The sequence below is a fragment of the Oncorhynchus mykiss genome, chromosome 12 (genome assembly GCF_013265735.2).
Source record: "Oncorhynchus mykiss isolate Arlee chromosome 12, USDA_OmykA_1.1, whole genome shotgun sequence".
Taxonomy (NCBI): domain Eukaryota; kingdom Metazoa; phylum Chordata; class Actinopteri; order Salmoniformes; family Salmonidae; genus Oncorhynchus; species Oncorhynchus mykiss.
Window position 1 is genome coordinate 75,372,823 of NC_048576.1, and position 17,089 is coordinate 75,389,911.

The following is a 17,089-nucleotide window of genomic DNA, read 5'->3' on the forward strand; positions in this document are numbered from 1 at the left end:
CTAGGCCAATTGTGCATCGCCCCACGGACCTCCCGGTCACAACAGAGCCTGGGCGTGAACCCAGAGTCTCTGATGGCACAGCTGGCGCTGCAGTATAGCGCCCTTAACCACTGCGCCACCCGGGAGGCCCAAGCGGGAGAACTTGCACAATTGGCGGGGTATCTTGTTTTTGATTTGCCATAGTTTCTGAAACTCTTACCTAAGCCAGTCCTTAAATCACTCTCTCATATAAGCCATTCCAGCATTTCTTGAACTTTAGAAAAAACATCTTAATCTAATTTGGGATTCCTAAGGAAGTCCAACAGTTTTTATCTAATGGTTCACTTTTCACTTTTCACTTTGAAATATTCAAAATTAGGCCAAATAATTCATTCAGTCTATTGAAATATTTATTCCAAGTTGAAAACTTCCATTCATAATTGACATGGATAGCCATGTTTTGGTTGAAATACGTGCAATAAATTGTGATGGTAGATTAAAATCATACACTTCGTCTATGTATGTGGTGTCATAGGGAGTGAGGGCATCTTTGCGCTAAGCTAGTTAGCAATGCTGTACCTGAAGCACGCTAAGATAGCACTAACGCTAGTTAGTATTAATTGACTTGCGAAACTGCCTCTAACTTCCTTCCTACTGAACACAGAGTCATAAAAATGGTATCCACGAGTTTATCTGACTCCATGGAACTATCCCTTTAATACACTCACTCCCTATGCTGACACATAGAAAAGCTTGCAAAGTATATAATTTTATCTTACCATCACAACTTACTGCACACGTTTTTCAACCAAAATATGGCTAACCATTTGAATTATGAATGGAGGTTTCTAACTCGGAACACATATTTCAACTAATATGAACACTTAAAATGAGTTTTGGAGAAAATGTTTATCTTCTGTAAGTTTAAGGAATATTGGCCCATGTCTTGTAATTCTGTTGCCAGAAACCCACATACACTACATGATCAAAAGTATGTGGACATCTGCTCATCGAACTTCTCATTCCAACATCATGGGCATTAATATGGAGTTGGTTCCCTCTTTGCTGCTATAACAGCCTCCCCTCTTCTGGGAAGGCTTTCCACTAGACGTTGGAACATTGCTGTGGGGACTTGCTTCCATTCAGCCACAAGAGCATTAGTGAGGTCGGGCACTGATGTTTGGTGATTAGGCCTAGCTTTGTGCACATTGTCATGGCAGGGTTGCCTAGTGGTTAGAGCGTTGGACTAGTTACTGAAAGGTTGCAAGTTCAAATCCCGAGCTGACAAAGTACAAATATGTCGTTCTGCCCCTGAACAAGGCAGTTAACCCACTGTTCCTAGGCCGTCATTGAAAATAAGAATTTGTCCTTAATTGACTTGACGGCTAGCTTTACACCATTCCAGTGCATTCTGTGCGACTGCTCGGCCATGGAAACCCATTTCATGATGCTCCAGATGAACAGTTCTTGTGCTGACGGTAGTGAGTGTTGCAACCAGGGACAGATAATTTGTACACACTTCAGCACTCGGCGGTCCTGTTCTGTGAGTTGACTTGTTGTAATGGTGGCATCCTATGATTGTGCCACATTGAAAGTCACTGAGCTCTTTGGTAAGGCCATTCTTTCTTGCTCAATTTTATACACCTGTCAGCAACGGGTGTGGCTGAAATAGCTGAATTCCCTAATTTGAAGGGGTGTCCACATACTATTGTATATAATTTATCCTTTCTCTCCCTATTGAGGAGGGAGAATAATGAAAGTTCATTGAAGTAACAAGTAATGGCAGACCTACCAATCAGTTCATGTAATTTGTGTATTTATTAGTTAAATAATAAAACTCGTAATTTAGTGATTAAAACTCGTAATTACGTTACCAAAAAATCGTTAACGGAATTACTGCAACTGAATTGGTTACAATGGGAAATCATAATATTCACAAACCACTGTTGGGTCACCTGCTACTGTCCTCCCTTCCTCTGGCATACTGTTATGTTCAGCAACCCCTCCCTCTCTCTCTCTGCCTCTGTCTCCCTCTGCCTCACTCTCTCACTCTCCAGTTCATCTCACCTCTCCCAGCTCTTACTGATGCCTGCCCATGAGCCCCCTCTCATTGCCAAAATCCTGAACTATCCCTTTAAGTCTAAACTATATCTTACTCAAGAGACTTGGTTAACAGGACAGATTCCAAATATATACATTTTATCTGTCTCCTAAACCATGGCAGTCTTATCGAAAAATGCATACGGTTTAACAAAGCATTCATGTTGAATTCAAATGTTACTATTTACTGTCAGTAATAGCTGACCTATGCAGCTAGCCAAGCAACCCCACAGTTCCGCCTCCTACCTTGAAAGTCTTGAGTTACAGTTTCAGTTTCATTTCCACAATGAGACTGAGGACAGGTTTGGTCCTCCTGTCATGGTGACTGCTGTGTCAGCAGAAAGCTGTTGATCAAAAATGATATCCCTCCATAGAGGACAGACTTTGTCACACATGTCACTACGCCACGTAATTTTAAAAGGAGCCAGTCCAGTGGTCCACGTGTTAGACGAGCTGCTCTCGGGTGGTTCAGTGTGTCTGGTTACAGTGGCCTGAATATCATGACCCCCCTCAAGAATATCATGACCCCCCTCAAGAATATCATGACCCCCCTCATGAATATCATGACCCCCCTCATGAATATCATGACCCCCCTCAAGAATATCATGACCCCCCCTCATGAATATCATGACCCCCCTCATGAATATCATGACCCTTATGAATATCATGGCCCCCGTCATGAATATCATGACCCCCTCATGAATATCATGGCTCCCCTCATGAATATAATGACCCCCCTCATGAATATCATGGCCCCATTCATGAATATCATGACCCCATCATGAATATCATGGCCCCCTCATGAATATCACGCCCGCCCCCCATGAATATCATGACCCCCCCCCTCATGAATAGCATGGTCCCCCTCATGAATATCATGACCCCCCTCATGAATATCATGGCCTCCTCATGAATATCATGACCCCCCTCATGAATATCATGCCCCACTCCATGAATATCATGACCCCCCTCATAAATATCATGAGCCCCCCCATGAATATCATGGCCCCCCTCATGAATATCATGGCCCCTCATGAATATCATGGCCCCCCTCATGAATATCGTGGCCCCCTCAGGGATGTCACCTCATCCTGAAAGGGAACAGGAATGTAGCCAGCCAACATGTGTCCATGGATACAATCAGTAATTGAATGTGGAATATAGATGTAGCATGAATAGAAGTGATGAGTGTAGTGTATAGTTGGGGCGGCAGGGTAGCCTAGTGGTTAGAGCGTTGGACTAGTAACTGGAAGGTTGCAAGTTCAAACCCCCAAGCTGACAAGGTACAAATCTGTCGTTCTGCCCCTGAACAAGCAGTTAACCCACTGTTCCTAGGCTGTCATTGAAAATAAGAATTTGTTATTAACTTACTTGAATACTTTTGCAAGGCACTGTATTTACGTGTAGTAGCATAATGAAACATGTATCACATATTTTGTACTACAATATTTATGAAGGTAAAATAAAAATAATAAAATAGTGATGTTTGGAATTTAATATTGACACATTAAACACTGAGAGCAAATGCATCTATCTTGTGAATATCAGCGCATTATTCATTCGATCTATGATTTGGTATAACCTACCTGTACGTACTGTACATACAAAGTCTGAATAGTCTATAATCAATTGCAGGAACAAAACCTATCCACAGACGCACGCACGAACGAACACACACACACACACACACACTCATACTACCGTTACTTGACTGGTCCAAACAAAACACAGTACCATATCCGACTCAGTCTTCCCTGGTTGTATGGATCAGGGTTAAAATAAGCAGTAAGCATGTGTGCAGCTTACTTTATCCAGTTAACCCCCTCAGGTCAAACCCTTACTGACTCTCCTAAGTTCTGTAAGAAATGCTATTATATCAATACATTACAATTCTACCTGTGATTACAGAAGTACAATGATTGTTTTGCCTTCGCTTGAGATTAAGAATCAGTGGTGAACTGTACAAAGTCATATGTCTGTGTGTTGAAACTATACTTTGGGTAACAGATGGATAAAGGGAACCAAGAGTTCCTGCTGTTGCTATGTTCCAGTTTTACTTCTGCTGACACATGATAGCAATAAGGGAAAGGTGATTGGGAAACTAACTGCCAATAACACAATAAGCTGAACTCCGCCTAGCAAAGACATCTTTGTATTAGCAACTATGAATTTTGAGATTATATAGTATTACAGTCTTTAACAATCACTTTGGCACTAATTTCAGAACCTTGTGGTCATTTTTCAAAACTCTAGACACAAAGCTCAAAACGGTCATCACTTGTAACACAGGCTGTCCAATGTTCCAAACATTCATTTAGATCACCCACACACAAGATACCGATAGTTTCACTGTGTAGTTGTTCGTACAATCATTAAATATTGTAGTACAAAATATGTGATACATGTTTCATTATGCTACTACACGTAAATACTGTACATCACTGTAAAATAACTAGTAGAGAGAATACTACAGACACAGTGGAATCATTGAACAAAATATTACATTTATTGATGAAATACAATAAAATCACAACATAGGTTTCTTTGAATCAAAGCAAAAATATTTAGCTACAAAAAAATAAAAAACAGTTAAAGGTCAACTGCAGTGTTCCTCACCTGGCTTACTGTAAAACATCACTGCAGTGTTCCTCACCTGGCTTACTGTAAAACATCACTGCAGTGTTCCTCACCTGGCTTACTGTAAAACATCACTGCAGTGTTCCACACCTGGCTTACTGTAAAACATCACTGCAGTGTTCCTCACCTGGCTTACTGTAAAACATCACTGCAGTGTTCCTCACCTGGCTTACTGTAAAACATCACTGCAGTGTTCCTCACCTGGCTTACTGTAAAACATCACTGCAGTGTTCCTCACCTGGCTTACTGTAAAACATCACTGCAGTGTTCCACACCTGGCTTACTGTAAAACATCACTGCAGTGTTCCTCACCTGGCTTACTGTAAAACATCACTGCAGTGTTCCTCACCTGGCTTACTGTAAAACATCACTGCAGTGTTCCACACCTGGCTTACTGTAAAACATCACTGCAGTGTTCCTCACCTGGCTTACTGTAAAACATCACTGCAGTGTTCCTCACCTGGCTTACTGTAAAACATCACTGCAGTGTTCCTCACCTGGCTTACTGTAAAACATCACTGCAGTGTTCCTCACCTGACTTACTGTAAAACATCACTGCAGTGTTCCTCACCTGGCTTACTGTAAAACATCACTGCAGTGTTCCTCACCTGACCTACTTTAAAAAGAAAAACAAAAGATTGATCACTGTACATCTATATTTCCCTCAACCCTGTCTTGTGGATTTGTCCACAGGTTCTCATCCACATCACAATGGATGTTTTCATTAGCCAAACATCTTGGGAAGAATCTTCAGGCGAATCCAGGCCTGACACTGGTCTGCCGTGATGTCATTGCATGCGTCATCCATGGCCTGGAGAAGGGCGGCTTGTTCGTGAGGGCGCCTATCATATACCTTCCACCTCCAAGTGGAGAAAAATTACAGGGTGGTAAATTGTGGATGGGCCTGAAACCATGCTTGCACTATTTAAGTATGGTGGAACCTAACATTATCCCACACAATCCCACACAATGACATAGGTCATGCCATCAGCTCTACAGCTCTGATTTAGCTCATCAAGGAAGGTTACATTCGAACAGCGAATCATGTGGCTGCCTGCAACTCAATATATAGCGTATATAGAGTAGAGAGCTTTAGTTGTTGTTCGACCTAACATTAGAACGGGCAAGATGAGTAATCTAAGCAACTTTGACCGTGGTATGATTGTTGATGCCACACATGGTGATTCCAGCATCTCAGAAACAGCTGCCTTCCTGGGATTTTTATGCACTACAGTCTCTAGAGTTTACAGAGAATGGTGCGATAAACAAAACACATTCAGTGAGCGGCAGTTCTGTGGGCAAAAACACCTTGTTAATGAGAGAGGTCAGAGGAGAATGTCCACTCATTCAAGCTAACAGAAAGGCCACAAATGCTCAAATAACAGCTGTTTAAAACAGTGGTGTGCAGAAGGGCATCTCTTAACGTACAACACCGTGAATAATTCAGGCTGTTGTGGAGGCAAAAGGGGGTCCTACCCAGTACTAGATACAGTAGGTGTACCTAATAAAGTAATGTCAAATCTGAAAACATGGTTTGGAAAAGTGGTACATGGGACCATAGAGACAGTGCCTGATAAAGAATGATGATGAAATATTACATCCATAGATAATGTAGTCCAATTGGTTCATGTTCCACGGTAATTGGTGTCAATGGATCTCGTTATCCTGAAACTTTCATGATCTAAACATGGAATATTGTTTGTCAGTTTCCACAAAACTATGCATTAAGAGTAATGCAACAGTTACTTATCATTTTGAGCAGTTGTATCAACTGATAGTTAGATCATTGTAATGAAATGAATCGACAGTCATCTCAGATGTAATGTGTGAATTGCATTTTGAAATGGTAATGCTTTGATGTTATGTTGTGTCATTTTGAACAGGTGATTTTAGTTCAATGAACAAATGATCTTAGCTTTATGTGTATTGTATCCAAGCAATTGGAAAAAAGTGTTAGAGTTTTGAAAAATTTGCATTTTGATCATTGGTTGTGAGTTTTGTGTCTAGAGTTTTGAAAAATGACATCAAGGTTCTGAAATTAGTGCCAACGTGATTGTAAAAAACTGTAAAGTTAAGGGACATCACCCTGGGCGGAGTGAACCATAGTAGGGGATTAAAAGGGAAAACACCATGTTTTGTGCTGAGTGTGTTACTTGCAAATGACTGTAAATGTTTACTCCGGGTTGCAATCCTTATTAAACAAACTAACCTCTGATCAAAGAAGTTTCCTGCGGTCTCTTGTATAACATAGGGCAGAATTTCCCTTACAGGTCAAACAGTGTCTCCAGCCTCCCCTCCTTGTCTGACTCTTAACTCTCTAAACTCTGTTACTAGTCAAACATACACCATCCATCAATGGAGAACTGTCGTCTTTTCACCACTACATCCCTGATGAAGATGATGTCTGTGGAATTCATTTACGGCGCGATTAGAATGTATTAATATAATCAATGTAGTATTATTTTTCATTATCATTCATACTAGTATTGTAATGGAAGCCCACTGGGCACACACTGGTTAAATCAATGTTGTTTCTACGTCATTTCAATGGAATTACGTTGAACCAACGTGGAATAGACTTTGAATTGACGTCTGTGTCAAGTGGGAGAAGTCATTATCGATATTGACGTAAGTGACTGGTGGCTTAAAGCAAAAAACAAGTACTGATTTTCCAGACTATTTTCTCCAAGAGCCTCCACTTCCAAGAGTGCCCAATTATATGGATGAGCAAGCTGCTGGCGTTTTACTCAGAGGATGAATGTGTCTCTTGGTAGAATGACCCCTCTGCCTATAAAATGTAGCTGCTATGTGTGTGCATGTACTTAGCCCCAGCTTTGTATTGATGTAGACCTTGGCTAAATGTACATGTCATGTGTTTCTATGACAGACCTGTCAGATAGGATCTGTACCTCGGCATCTACCCTACACTTGAATCAACTCTGTTTCCCCAGGAACGTCTTTTTTTGACGAATCGGTTTGTTGCATCAAACGAACTAGTAAACCATTCAACAGGCACAGTATAGTATTTTTTATAGTATTTTTTTATGCTACAGTAGATGCAAACATAATAACAGTGTCTCTCTTAGCCTCAGAAAGTCACAAATGCATAGCAGTGGGATTGAATGTGATTCTATTTGACATTTGTTTAAAAGCTCCTTGTAAGAAACCGTTTAAGTGAACAAATACCAGGGTATTGTACTTGGGGAAAGCTAAATGATGAGATCAGTTGTCTGCTACACCAGCACCAGGGAACAAGTTACTGAGTTTGTCATCTAAATTGTTCAGGCGAGTGAGACAAAAACAAAGAAAGATAGAAAGACAGGGGGGCCTGAATTGAAGGTGCCTCTGTTTAATTAGAGGTGGCAAATTCATTAGAGCCAGAATAGGAATTAATTAGCAGTGACTTGATTTACTCCAGTCAAAGTTGTGTGTGTGTGTGGATCTAAAATGCTCCATCATTTTACTGTTTTGTTGTTATGCTTTTGTTGTATTTTTGCACTTAAAAATAAAAAATAAAATAAAAAAGCTGATGTTTTGAATGCCTCAACTAAAGGTTGGGAAGAGGGTTATGGGGTGGGAAGTCATTTTTGAAGGTCTTACGGATTTCAATGGTCTGTTAAAGGTACAGTGCCTTGCGAAAGTATTCGGCCCCCTTGAACTTTGCGACCCTTTGCCACATTTCAGGCTTCAAACAAAGATATAAAACTGTATTTTTTTGTGAAGAATCAACAACAAGTGGGACACAATCATGAAGTGGAACGACATTTATTGGATATTTCAAACTTTTTTAACAAATCAAAAACTGAAAAAGTTTTCCCAAGCTTTAAACATCCCAAGGAGCACTGTGCAAAATTTTGGTTTCATCTGACCAGAGCACCTTCTTCCACATGTTTGATGTGTCTCCCAGGTGGCTTGTGGCAAACTTTAAACGACACTTTTTATGGATATCTTTAAGAAATGGCTTTCTTCTTGCCACTCTTCCATAAAGGCCAGATTTGTGCAATATACGACTGATTGTTGTCCAATGGACAGAGTCTCCCACCTCAGCTGTAGATCTCTGCAGTTCATCCAGAGTGATCATGGGCCTCTTGGCTGCATCTCTGATCAGTCTTCTCCTTGTATGAGCTGAAAGTTTAGAGGGACGGCCAGGTCTTGGTAGATTTGCAGTGGTCTGATACTCCTTCCATTTCTATATTATCGCTTGCACAGTGCTCCTTGGGATGTTTAAAGCTTGGGAAAACTTTTTGTATCCAAATCCGGCTTTAAACTTCTTCACAACAGTATCTCGGACCTGCCTGGTGTGTTCCTTGTTCTTCATGATGCTCTCTGCGCTTTTAATGGACCTCTGAGACTATCACAGTGCAGGTGCATTTATACGGAGACTTGATTACACACAGGTGGATTGTATTTATCATCATTAGTCATTTAGGTCAACATTGGATCATTCAGAGATCCTCACTGAACTTCTGGAGAGAGTTTTCTGCACTGAAAGTAAAGGGGCTGAATAATTTTGCATGCCCAATTTTTCAGTTTTTGATTTGTTAAAAAAGTTTGAAATATCCAATAAATGTCGTTCCACTTCATGATTGTGTCCCATTTGTTGTTGATTCTTCACAAAAAAATACAGTTTTATATCTTTATGTTTGAAGCCTGAAATGTGGCAAAAGGTCGCAAAGTTCAAGGGGGCCGAATACTTTCGCAAGGCACTGTATTTAGTGCCCAATCCTGTCATCATTTCTGGATAGTTTTATACCCATTATATTCATCCAACAGGTTGTGAGTAATGAAGTGAATAAGCTTCAGTCACAGGTCCGCTGATCAGCTCTGTCACTGGGGATCTGGACCTGATGGTAACAAGTACAGTTCCTCAAGTACACCACACCATACCACTGACCATAACATGATAATGGGTCAATGACTTCGTTCAGGGCAGGTGGGGAAGAGTTTTGAGGCCCACCTGTTTAGTCAAATAAAAATACATTAAATTAAATTTTATATATATATATATATATATATATATATATATATATATATATATATATATGTGTGTTTGCCTGTTTTGCATGTTATTTTGGCATTCATTATTGTTTGTTAAATTTGTGATGGCAAATTAATTAGTGCCAGAATAGGAATGAATTAGCAGTAAAAAGCGATATAAAGAAAGTGCCATATGGAGAGACTGGAGGTCGGAACACACACTAGGGTTTTGTCCCAGTCAATGAACGTGATCCCATTATTTTGCAATTAAATATATTTTCCATTTATGCAGCGCTCAACTTAGTGCAGTTAGTGTACACTCCACCACCTTCTTTCAAACAGCTGTGAAGTAGTGGCTGTTGTTTTATGTACTCCTCAGCTTGATTTACTCCAGTCAAAGTTATGTGTGTGGCTCTAAATTATTCCAGAATTTTTGTGGTCTGTTGTTGTTTTAGTTTTATTTGTGCAGTCACCGTGCCCCTGAGGCGCACTTGCAATAAAAAGGCTACATTGGGAAATTCTGATGTTTTGAAAAGGGAGGGGGACGGGTGGTCATTTTAAGGTCTCGCAGATTTGAATGGTTTTTAAACGCTATTTAGTGCCCCCAATCCTGTCATAATTTCTGGAAAGTTTTATACTCATTATATTCGTCCAACAGGTTGTGAGTAATGAAGTGAATAAGCTTCAGTCACAGGTCCGCTGATCAGCTCTGTCACTGGGGATCTGGACCTGATGGTAACAAGTACAGTTTCTCAAGTACACCACACCATACCACTGACCATAACATGATAATGGGTCAATGACTTGGGCCTACCCACACCTTTTTATTGGTGTTCTTGACAGAAGCAGTGGACGACTGTACCGTCTGCCCTTCACAGTGTCGCATGATTGGTAGTGGCCCTGGTAACTGTGGAGTTGTCACCATGGAGACCAGGAAGAGGTGGTAGGAAGAGGGTTAAGCCCCAGAGTATTTACCCAGCCAGCGGGCGAAGAGGAGGAGAGGAGATGTAAAGAGAAAAGAGGAGAGAAGAGAGGTAAAAAAGAGTGGAGGAAAGAGAACAGAGCTGATGAGAGTGGAAGCAAGATAAGAATAAAATAGGAGACGAGGTAAGATTGTGGCACAGGGAGCCAAACCTGGGGTCAACACTGATTACGTAACATGATGGATAGGCATCGATTCTTCCAGCAGCCTGTGTGGAGTCATGCGCGCTTCTCATCCCATCCATCGACCGGACAGACCCAATCAATGCTAATGACAGTGAACGTCCAACGCACAATTTATTTTGACCCAAACTTCTGATCATAATCCCATGCTGTGAGATGAAATGTGATGGGAGTTGGGTTGCAAAGGGTCTGTAACTTTCGGTAAATCTCCCAAAATTTTCCATGGGAACATATATACATATTTTTTATATTGGAAGGATTTAATCATTTGCAATTATGTCTACTTATGATAAGATCAAATGTTTATGTTTCTGTCTCCATATGATATGGTAAATATATCCAGTGCAAAAAAAAATCTACATTTAAATGGTATTACTGTAATAGTAATATATTTCCATTAATTCCCATGAAAGGTTTCCACCTCTGAATATTCCCCAAAATGTGCAACCCTAGATGGGAGGTTGTATTGTAAGCATCAACTAGCAAATAGGCCTCTGACTCAGTAACACAACGTTGCAGGTTGACTTCCCAATTTGTATTCCCCAGATTACCTGTGTAGATTATCTGTGTAAACTCCTGACTCCTGTGTGTGCTTGACCAAGGTACTTTTAGGGGATGGCCATGGTTAACATTCAACAGTACACTGTCACACACCACTTTGCCTAGGAGAAAGGTGCTGCCAGCCAAACAGTGAGTGGATAATAATGGAGTATATCATAGAGAATATATTTGCACCCATACATCACCGTGAGATAAGGTCGTCTGCTAAGCGTCTGAATAATGATCATAATAATGCGATGCGCTGCGGCTGTTTTTGAAGCTTAAAAGCCAAGAGAGGAGCACAGTCTCATGGGGGATGGGGGGGCGATATGATCCTTTGGATAGCTTTACTGTCTGCTCTGAGCTGCAAAATGCTGGTTCGCCAACATCCCCCCCCCCTCCCACCCGCCTATCCCCTCCAACCTGAAAACAATAGCGCCGCTGCTAAATTTAGAGCCCCTGTGTTTTGTCTCCTCTCTTCTAAGACACATTTCAGTTGAATGCATTCAATTGTACAATGGACTAGATATCCCCCTTTCCCTTTCTCACATTCCCCCTTTCTTCTCACACTCCCCATTTTCTCTATACCTCCTCTCTCACCTCAGATCACACTTGTTTCTCTCTTCCTACCTTCTCTGGCTATCTGTTACGGAGCTCTTGTTGTTATTGTTGTCTTCGTACTATTTGCCGGCAGCAAGGCTGTTTTGGGGTCGTGTGTGAATGCAAATTGTGTTGATTAGTGTTTTTAATCCCCCACTCATTCACTGTCCTGTTATTATGCTTCCCGTATCTTTGTGTGCATCAGCATTTTCACTGTGTGTGCTGCTGTGATAGGATTTGATAGGCTGTGATAGGATGTGAGAGGATGTGATAGGATGTGAGAGGATGTGATAATCTGTGATAGGCTCTGTGTGTGTGTGTGTGTGTGTGTGTGTGTGTGTGTGTGTGTGTGTGTGTGTGTGTGTGTGTGTGTGTGTGTGTGTGTGTGTGTGTGTGTGTGTGTGTGTGTGTGCGTGCGTGCGTGCGTGCGTGCGTGCGTGCGTGCGTGTGTGCGTGTGTGTGTGTGTGTGTGTGTTTGTTGCTGGATAACTGTCGATGTACATTGGTTTTTGGGCCATGTCATTAGCATTTTGTTTGTCTGCATGAGAGCAGGAGTCAAATAATTGTATGTTCTTAAATGCTGCAGCTTAATTATATATGGTTCTTGGCTATGTTGGTTCGCAACAACACCACAATCTCCTACCCGTATATCTTCTTTTATGATCTTCAATTCCACAATACGAAGACACCCCACTCACCATCTCCTTCTCTTTACCTTCCCCACTAACCCAGCCTTGCTCCTTCATGCACCAAACCACCCTTGCTCCTTCACGCACCAAACCACCCTTGCTCCTTCACGCACCAAACCCCCCTTGCTCCTTCTCGCACTAAACCCCCCTTGCTCCTTCACACACCAACCCACCCTTGCTCCTTCACGCACCAAACCACCCTTGCTCCCTCACACACCAAACCACCCTTGCTCCTTCACCCACCAAACCTTCCTGCTTAAAATACAAAAGCTGCAGTTTAGCGTGTGATGTTTTGAGGCTATGGTAATAATCAGAATAACAAGCGTGGAGGTGATAGCTGAGTCTGAGCCGCCAGTGTTTGTGACTTCAAACGGCCTGCGCCGTGGGAGAGACGCATGGAAAACGGGCGTCTTGTCGCCGCCAGGGGGCTGCTGGGAAGGGAACCCACTGCTCCACTCACACTAGGATCAGAGGACCGAGAGTCAGAATGTTAAACACTATTCTATGTTCTGTTCTGTTCTCCACATAGCATGTACATGGGCTGGATTGTTGATTCATACTTTGGCAGACTGGGACTGGGGATGTGTTATTTCTGGTTTCCTGTGTGCTGTGTGGGGAACACTCATTAACTGATTATAAATGAGTTTGAAATCGTTTAACCATAACATAACTGTTTACCATTAGTATCTACACTGAGTATACAACACATTAGGAACACCTGCTCTTTCCATGACATAGACTGATCAGTTGAATTCAGGTGAAAGTTATGATCCCTTATTGATGTCACCTGTTAAATCCACTTCAATTAGTGTAAATGAAGGGGAAGAGACAGGTTAAAGAAGGATTTTTAAGCATTGAGACAATTGAGACATTTGCGTGTGTGTACCAATTAGAGGGTTAATGGGAAGACAAAAGATAGAAGTGCCTTTGAACGGAGGATTGGTAGTAGGAAGAACTGCAACACTGCTGGGCTTTTCACACTCAACAGTTTCCAGTGTGTATCAAGAATGGTCCACCACGCAAAGGACATCCAGCCAACTTGACACAACTGTGGTAAGCATTGGAGTCAACATGGGCCAGCATCCATGTCGAACGCTTTTGACACATTCTGGTGTCCATGCCAATGCTGTTCTGAGGGCAAACTCAATATTAAGAAGCTGTTTTTAATGTTTTGTACACTCAGTGTATGTCTCGTTTTGTTTACGTATTATGTTTGACTCACTAGTGCTTTAGTTCTCTAAATGTAATGGCTGTAGATTGCTGGTGTATATTGACTCAGTGTGCAGTAACTATGTCTTTCTATCTTCTAAAGGCATGGTCAGTAGAACACCTGCACAACAGTATCCATGGCTGCATGTTTTGTGTACTGATTGGTTGGCATATGTGTTTACTTGTTGTGGACAGCAAGTACAAGTGAGTTGGCACAAAGAACCTGGTCTGCTGACGCATATATTGGAAATCAATTCTGTGCATGCAAGCCACCGACAGCCTCTGTAATATGTTACTGCAACTCCCTGGAAAGGAAAATGCATGATTAGCATGCAGATATTAGTCATTATCGTTTGACCTAAACATGTTTGACCAATGACCATATTTATCTTGTGACCTCTTGAGGGTTATTCAGAAAATTTTGCTGACATGAAATTGGCTCAAGTGTTTTTTCAATGTAAAGTTAATTGACATTGAATGAATGGATGCATGCCCACGTTCAGGATGCTGACTATTTACAATGGGTTTAGTCAGGTAATTCACTTTTTCCATGACTTGATCAAAACAATGAGTACGTTTCCTGTAATATAAAGATGTAATGAAACACTCCCTGTGGTTTAGGTTCTTGTTTTAATAATGTCTCATTCAATCTGTTGATAAGCGATTCCACTGCCATGCTCCGTCTTAACATTAGCTATGGCAAAGACGTAACACTTCCCGTCCCATTTGGATACTGCAAGACTGAGACTGCTGATACTCTTCCCGCTAAAATGAACTTCTCTCACAGAGCTTCCTTTCTTATCTCTATGCAAAGTGGAAGGATTTAAAGGGGCCTTTCGTCTTTTGTCTGTGACGACGGTTATATCTATGATGTCAGATGGGATTCGGTGCTATTGTTGAAGAGGGATTTGAAAATGCCAGTGTAACACATAAGAAATCGTTCAAATGTAATTTCCACCTTAAAACAGTGTTAGCAGTCACACAATTGTAACAAGATCAACGCTTCCTGTGTCTAATTGAGATCATTTATCTTCAAGCAACGAGTTACTGCTTCTTAATGCAACCGCAACCACCTGTATCTTAAAAATGTATTATATCCAATAGGGCTGAGAAATGCCAGGGTCCTCACGAAAATATATCATCACGATACTTAGGTTCCAATTCTATACGTAATTGCGATTCGATGTTCCAAACATATTGCTCACCATATGTCTTCTGCAGAGGGACAAGAGAGAGCCAGGAGAAGGCAAGTTTGATCAGTCATGGAAATAAAAGTGCTGAAGGCGAATTTGCTCCATATTTAAAAAGAAGATGGAGAAAGCTACAGTATTAAGAAAACATACTTGAGTTTTTGTGCAGTTACAGTGCCTTGCGAAAGTATTCGGCCCCCTTGAACTTTGCGACCTTTTGCCACATTTCAGGCTTCAAACATAAAGATATAAAACTGTATTTTTTTGTGAAGAATCAACAACATTTATTGGATATTTCAAACTTTTTTAACAAATCAAAAACTGAAAAATTGGGCGTGCAAAATTATTCAGCCCCCTTAAGTTAATACTTTGTAGCGCCACCTTTTGCTGCGATTACAGCTGTAAGTCGCTTGGGGTATGTCTCTATCAGTTTTGCACATCGAGAGACTGACATTTTTTCCCATTCCTCCTTGCAAAACAGCTCGAGCTCAGTGAGGTTGGATGGAGAGCATTTGTGAACAGCAGTTTTCAGTTCTTTCCACAGATTCTCGATTGGATTCAGGTCTGGACTTTGACTTGGCCATTCTAACACCTGGATATGTTTATTTTTGAACCATTCCATTGTAGATTTTGCTTTATGTTTTGGATCATTGTCTTGTTGGAAGACAAATCTCCGTCCCAGTCTCAGGTCTTTTGCAGACTCCATCAGGTTTTCTTCCAGAATGGTCCTGTATTTGGCTCCATCCATCTTCCCATCAATTTTAACCATCTTCCCTGTCCCTGCTGAAGAAAAGCAAGCCCAAACCATGATGCTGCCACCACCATGTTTGACAGTGGGGATGGTGTGTTCAGCTGTGTTGCTTTTACGCCAAACATAACGTTTTGCATTGTTGCCAAAAAGTTCAATTTTGGTTTTATCTGACCAGAGCACCTTCTTCCACATGTTTGGTGTGTCTCCCAGGTGGCTTGAGGCAAACTTTAAACAACACTTTTTATGGATATCTTTAAGAAATGGCTTTCTTCTTGCCACTCTTCCATAAAGGCCAGATTTGTGCAATATACGACTGATTGTTGTCCTATGGACAGAGTCTCCCACCTCAGCTGTAGATCTCTGCAGTTCATCCAGAGTGATCATGTGCCTCTTGGCTGCATCTCTGATCAGTTTTCTCCTTGTATGAGCTGAAAGTTTAGAGGGACGGCCAGGTCTTGGTAGATTTGCAGTGGTCTGATACTCCTTCCATTTCAATATTATCGCTTGCACAGTGATCCTTGGGATGTTTAAAGCTTGGGAAATCTTTTTGTATCCAAATCCGGCTTTAAACTTCTTCACAACAGTATCTCGGGCCTGCCTGGTGTGTTCCTTGTTCTTCATGATGCTCTCTGCGCTTTTAACGGACCTCTGAGACTAGCACAGTGCAGGTGCATTTATACGGAGACTTGATTACACACAGGTGGATTGTATTTATCATCATTAGTCATTTAGGTCAACATTGGATCCTTCAGAGATCCTCACTGAACTTCTGGAGAGAGTTTGCTGCACTGAAAGTAAAGGGGCTGAATAATTTTGCGCGCCCAATTTTTCCGTTTTTGATTTGTTAAAAAAGTTTGAAATATCCAATAAATGTCGTTCCACTTCATGATTGTGTCCCACTTGTTGTTGATTCTTCACAAAAAAATACAGTTTTATATCTTTATGTTTGAAGCCTGAAATGTGGCAAAAGGTCGCAAAGTTCAAGGGGGCCGAATACTTTCGCAAGGCACTGTACAGCCAACTAGCCAAACATAATATTGCGATACTGTCAAAACAATACGATATGAAATATCATCAACAATAATATTGTTAACTGTATCTATTTTTCCCCCCCTTCACCAATATCCACAATTATTGATTTCAATTAGCTCATGCTAGTGCCCAGAGCTGCCGTAGTTAGATACTGTATCAAAACCCTGACAATGCTGCAACAGTTACAATCAAGCTTTGAATTCTAGTTGTGTTTTTCAGTT